The sequence below is a fragment of the Onychostruthus taczanowskii genome, unplaced genomic scaffold (assembly GCF_017590055.1).
Source record: "Onychostruthus taczanowskii isolate IOZ18803 unplaced genomic scaffold, ASM1759005v1 scaffold32, whole genome shotgun sequence".
Lineage (NCBI taxonomy): Eukaryota > Metazoa > Chordata > Aves > Passeriformes > Passeridae > Onychostruthus > Onychostruthus taczanowskii.
Window position 1 is genome coordinate 8768698 of NW_024500572.1, and position 6342 is coordinate 8775039.

Here is a 6342-nt window from a genome sequence, read left to right on the forward strand (position 1 = left end):
CTACCAGTTATACCTGAAATGTCATCTAAATATCACAGAGATGCAGGGAAGGAATCAATCTACTCTGCTCCTGAACTGTTTTTATCCTTTCATCCACAGCCACATTTCTAGAGATTTTCTCGGATTCATTGCTGGCAGTTTAAACTTCACACAGACAAATTTAGCCATCCTTTTTTCCGGGCTGCCTCACACTTCCATCACCAGTACAGGCACCCAGCTACAAGCATTGCTCTTCAGAAGGAGTTGGGCACCTTTGGTACCTTCCTTTCTTTCACTGTTCCTTCTCTGTCCATCCCACTCCTCCCTGCTCTCACTGAGCTCCTGCTGCTCCTCCATCCGTAGCAGAGATGATCTTTTCTCTTTCTAGAAAGCACAAGATTGTTTGTCTCCCCTTGCATGCCTCTGCTTCCTTTCCTGCCTCTCTTCTATCTTTTACAGTCCAGAGAACAAGCATCTTCTAAGATAATTTGTCTGTTTTTTGATAAAAATATGGGAGCACATCTGCTCCTGAGTCAGCTTAGACGTCTCATTCTTGTCATTAGAACTGAGTATTAATTTAAACTTTTTCTCTTCTCACTTTCCTAATGATGTGACCTTCAGATAATGGAAGTCCTCTACAACTGTTTGCAGATTTCTTTCAACATTATCTTGGAGGTGGAAAAACTTCCCCAGATTGGCTTTCCAGGTCATTAATCTTTCCTCAAACTAGTCTGTAATAGGCACTGTTAGTATAGGATCGAGACAAGCAAATAAAATAACTCTCAGGGAATTTTCATGTGTAGGACTCCCAGGAGGATGTGGAGCCCTTGACAAGGCTGGCTGATTCAAAGACCATGGCCTGATCATTGACAGGACCTAAACTATGGGTCTATGAACAACTGCTTTGCAAACAAACCTTTTACTGATGTTTTTAATTTTCTTCTAGAAGTACCCATCCCTTCAGAAAATCAACATGTTCTTTTAAAAATCAGATAACTTTTTATTTTTATCAGGATTAAATAAACCTGCTAATGTAGCTATTCCTGTATCTTAATAAAATTAAATGCAAGTCTACAGGCAATCTGTATCAGTATTTTAAAAAAGAACTATTGGGTATTAGTTTGTTTTGTGCATTTTAAAATTATTTTGATGTTAAAATTAGTTGTTGTTAATTAAGCCAGTGAATTAGTTTGGCTGGTTTGGTTTTGGATTTTTTCCCTCTTAAGTCTCCAATTTGTGGAAGTAAATTTTTTTGGTTTAATAACAAAATAAGTTTGAGTTGTTGTTTATAAACACTTGAAAAAATATGTAAGTATTGAATGAATTGAAAAACACTTAAGAACTTCATGCAATCTCATAAAAAGTGGACAAGGAGACCGCTGAGAACATACCCGGTGTGAGGCTACTCAGCTGTGCTGTATCACGAGAACATACAAAAAGAGATTACATAAATCATGGTCAAAATCTTCTAAAATTCTGTGACTTTTAATCCTTGACAATAAACTTGCTCACTTGAGTACAATTCATTTAAGGGCAACCCAAGAGCAGGGACAAACAGAATTATTTTTTGCTTTTTCCTATATGGAACAGTTGGAGATCACTTGCTTGTGTGATATTCATAATTTGGGTGTCATATCATCCTCTCCTCCCTATTCTTTCCATTACAGGGGAGGAAAACACAGAAAACAGCAAAAATAATACTTGATTAAATGAGACACAAAGCAATCCTTAGTGGCACTGCAGCCACTGGACTTTGTTCCAGTGAGTAACCATAATGTTCAGCTAAAATGCATGGAAAAATATGTTTCACCTGGAGATGAGTTGTCTTTGTCATGGAATGTTCAGTGCTGCTGAGTTTTGACATGGGCAAAGCTTGGCTGAACTCCAGTTCTGCTCCTGGTGTGAGAAGGGCCAAATTCTACACCCAGGGACAGGAGAGCCCTGTCTGAGCCTGCTGCTCCAGCCAGCTGTGTTCCTCCAGGAAATGCTCTTCCCATGGACTGGGTGTACAGCAAAGGGGCCAGACTTTGGGACAAAACAAAGCCAAGCCCCAGTTCACTATTCCATCTTTGCTGGAGCCTCCTGTGACACCTTTGTGTCTTCCCCCATGTCTAGTTTGAAGTTTAAGCAGCACCTGCTGGTGAAAGCAAAGGCTATGGAAGTGCTGAGCCATCCTCCTGGAAGAGCAGGTTTCATCATTGCTCTGAGCTCTGGTAACTTGTTCTAGAATGGAGTAAGCTGGGCTATCACTGTTTGGAGTAATTTTGTCAAGGTGAGGGCTGGCTCATTCTCAGCTCTTTGTGCTGAAGGCTGAGACTGACCCAGCTGATCTCCACGAGCTTGGGAACTTTCAGTGGCTAAACTTTGGAATTGCAAATTAATCCATTGGGAGCATTAATTAAGACTGTATCTTCCCACTATGGAAAAATGGTTATTTTGTATAGTAGAAGCCCCAGTGTTACTCTTCATGTTAATTGACTTTTGAAAAGAGGTAAAAGAAAACAGGGAATAAAACTGGAATGCCCTGGGTTGAGGAACGCGTTCCACCACATACCATCTCAGGTAATTATGCACAAGGAAGTGTCACTTGTGTGTGATATCTGTAAGTGGAACGGTGTCTGTTTGAAATAGTGCTGCTGTCAGGGACAGCAAGAGAACTTCCCTAGTCTGGTACTGGGAAGGGAAGGATTAGGCTGTAATGATTTCCCTTCTCTGTGATAACTGAATGCAATATAAAGTCAAGTACCTGGCAAAGGGTACTTGAAAAGAAATTTTACCTTTTTTTCAGTTTAAAGCCAAAATGGACTTGGCAGCGCAGGGCCGTGGTCAAAATGTGTGACCAGTACTAATTCCAAAATACAAGAACCAGCTACTCAAATTCAGAACATTGCCACAAAACAGGTAATTGAATTGCATTGCATGATTTTTAGTAAAACTAAAGGAGGGGAGATTTAGATTGGATGGTAGGAGGAAATTGCTTATGGTGAGGGTGGGCAGGCCCTGGCACAGGTTGCCCAGAGGAGCTGTGGCTGTCCCACCCCTGGAAGTGTCCAAGGCCAGGTTGGATGGGGCTGGGAGCAGCCTGGGATAGTGGAAGGTGTCTCTGCCTGTGGCAGGGGGTGGCACTGGATGAGTTTTAAGGCCCCTCCCAACCCTGGCCATTCTACGATTTCACAATTTTTAATGTATAAAGTATTTAACATTCATAAGAGTACTGGAAGTTGGCCAAAGCAGCACAGCATGAGTATGTTAACATTTCTCCTCACAAAAATGGACCTGAATCATCAATGGACCCCACATTTTCCTGACAAAATAAAGCATAATAAGTCACCACTACTTGAAGGATCCAGATAAGAGGAATGGTGCTGACTGGAAACACCATTTGGAGGCTAGGCAGCATATGGAAGGAACAGGAATTCTGCAGAGTCCAATCCTGCACAGTATTTATCTGGGTAAGCAATAACACAATTTGCAATTCCAAAATATTTTCTATAATAAGAAAATAATATTTTTTTCCATGGTAATGGATGTTCTTTTATTCCAGAAATAGGATGGATACTTCATCAAATGGTTTGTTGTCCCTGGGCCTCCTGTAGCGATAGGATGGGTGTGTGGTGCTGCAGTGGAGTTACAAAAGCTGTACTATTTTAATGCGGAAGGATGTGGTTTGGGGGTGGTTAATACACATTGCTTGACATATTTACAAGTGTCAGATTGTGTTCTCTGTTTATAAGACTTGTGCCAAAAGGAAGGGGAGTAACATGGGCCAAAGTACTTCCCTGACTGCGGGTGCCAGGACGTAACAAGCAGTTTCAAGGCTGTGACACTTGGACTGAATAAATTGCAATTGTAACTGAACTTGAATAATTTGTATTTGAAAACATTTTTCCTCACAGTATAGGCCCAGTCTTTGCAAGAGAGAATTCCTGCTTGATGTGGCAGGGAAGGGATTGAATGGATGATGGATTTGTCAGAGGAAACACACACAGAGTAAGAACTCTAAGCTGCGTGGAAATTTTCTTTTGGCTTAAATTCTGTTTCTTACTCTGTGTACGTAATTCAGGTAAATGTGATGCCTGTTTGTGGGAGAGATTTGTTACTATGAGGTAAATCCAAACAAACTCCAGTCAGCCATTGCAAGAGATGCTAATCTTAATTTATTACCAAGAAAAGTAAATTGCAAAAAAGACGCTTAAATGAGATTAAAATCATGATAAGGAAAGCTGCCATGGAGCACTGAGTAAGAACTTTTTCCACTGAATCACATCATTGAAAATGTGCTGCATTTCTCTACTAAAGCTCAAGCTGAAATGCTCAATATCTTCACCTGGTAAGCACCATATTTGCTTTCTACCATCTGTGGAACTCTCCAGCCAGGAAGAAACTGGGGCAGGTGAGCTTAAATCTGCTCCCACTGGTTCAAATCAACGGGTCATTGCAAACAATGCAAACATTATTTGTGATGAATTATCTCTTTTAAACCTCTTTTAAATCTCTTTTATCTCTTTTTCTTGCATGATCTTAAGAGTTGGACTCCATGATCCTTGCAGGCCCCTTGCAAGTCAGAATAGTCTGTGGCTCTTCTCCAGACCGTGAATTTCATTTCTTTGTCTAACTCAGGTGTTTTCGAACTCCCTTTATAGAAAACTGACACCGGGCAATGTCCTCGAAGCTGTTCAGGTGAGCGCGGGCGGCCCCAGGGCTGTGCAGAACGCGGGGTTAAACCCGGCTGTGAAGGGGAGCTCGGCGTGCTCTGGTGCGGCAGTGACCGCGGACGGGTTTTGGGGCCTTTTTAAAATTACTGTCAGCGCTCTCAGGTGCTGGGAAAACCCTCCGGTGAACGGCGGGATGGCCGGGATCGTGATTCCCCCGTGACTGGCACTTCCCTCCCGCGGACGGGACAGGGTCCCCGTGCCACGGAACATCCCGAGGTGGAAGGGACCCACCGGGAACATCCATCAGCTCCTGGCCCTGCCAGGGCCACCCCAAAGTCCCATCCCGTGCGTTCCTGAGGGCGTTCTCCGAGAACACCTGGAGCTCTGGCAGCCTCGGGGCCGTGCCCGAAGAAAAAGAAAACCTTTCCCAAATGTCTGGGCAGCACGTTTGTTCTTTTTGCTTTTCCTTGATGGGTAATAAGAGAATTCTGTGTGGTTCAGAGACAGTAAATGGTAACTTTCCTTATCCCGTTCTTTATTTATTTAGTAAAAAAAAAAACCAAAAAACAAAAAATAAAACAAAACAAAAACAAACAAACAAAAAAAAAGCCCCTTTGGTAAACTTGTAACATCACAGAGTGAAACTCTGTTTCCTTTTCCAGTGAGACACTGGTTTTCTGATGTCCCGTGGTACTTTGTGGCTCTTATCTCGTTCTTTATTTATTTAGTGAAAAAAACAAAAAACAAAACAAAACAAAAACAAAAAAGCCCGTTTGGTAAACTTGTAACATCACAGAGTGAAACTCTGTTTCCTTTTCCAGTGAGACACTGGTTTTCTGATGTCCCGTGGTACTTTGTGGCTTTCAAGTGGCCCCCAGGCAGCCCGCTGAGTGTCCGAGCCCCTCTGTGGGCAGAGCCTCGCGCTGCTGTGGCGGCCCGGCCCGGCCCGGCCCATCCCATCCCAATCCATTCCCATCCCATCCCGGCGCTCCCGTGCCGAGGGTCGGGACCCGACCCGGGGCCCCCCCGCCGCTCCCGAGCGCCCCCAGCGGGCGGCGGGCGCAGCGCAGCGGCGGCGGGAGGCGCCCCTGCGCCGAGGCCACGCCCCCGAGCCCGCATCACGTGGTGCAGCGCGGACCAATGGCGCGGCGCGGTGCGGGCCCGGGCGCCATTGCTGTCAGAGCGCAGGAGGCAGAGCGGGCGCGGAGCTGCGGCCGCTGCGGGCACGGCCGGCACAGCGCGGGCGGACAGCGCTCCCTGCCCGGGCCGGGCCGCGCCCGCACCGCCGTCACCCCGCGGGCAGCGCCGACGAGGCGGCGGCGCCGGCAGCGGGAGCGGGAGGAGGAGGAGGAGGAAAACACCATCCACGCACAGCCAGCGGCGGCAGCAGCGAGGGGCGGCCGGGCGGGGCGGGGAGGGGACACAGCGCCCCCCGCCCGCCGACGCCTCCGCACGGGGCCGGGACCGGGACCCCCCCTCGCCTCGCCCGCCCCGCGTCCCGCACGGACCCGCCGCCCTCCGCGCGACCCCCGACCGGGGGGGGCCGCACCTGGACGCGGAAGGGCGGCCCCGGGCCCCCCCTTCCCCCTCTTCTTCTCCCGGCCTGGAGGAGCGGGGGACGCGTCCCCCCCGCTTGCACCGGAGAAGGGCCTCCCGGCTCGAGGATTATCGGCGCGGGGGCGGGTAGCGAGGAGCAGCGCGCCCGCCC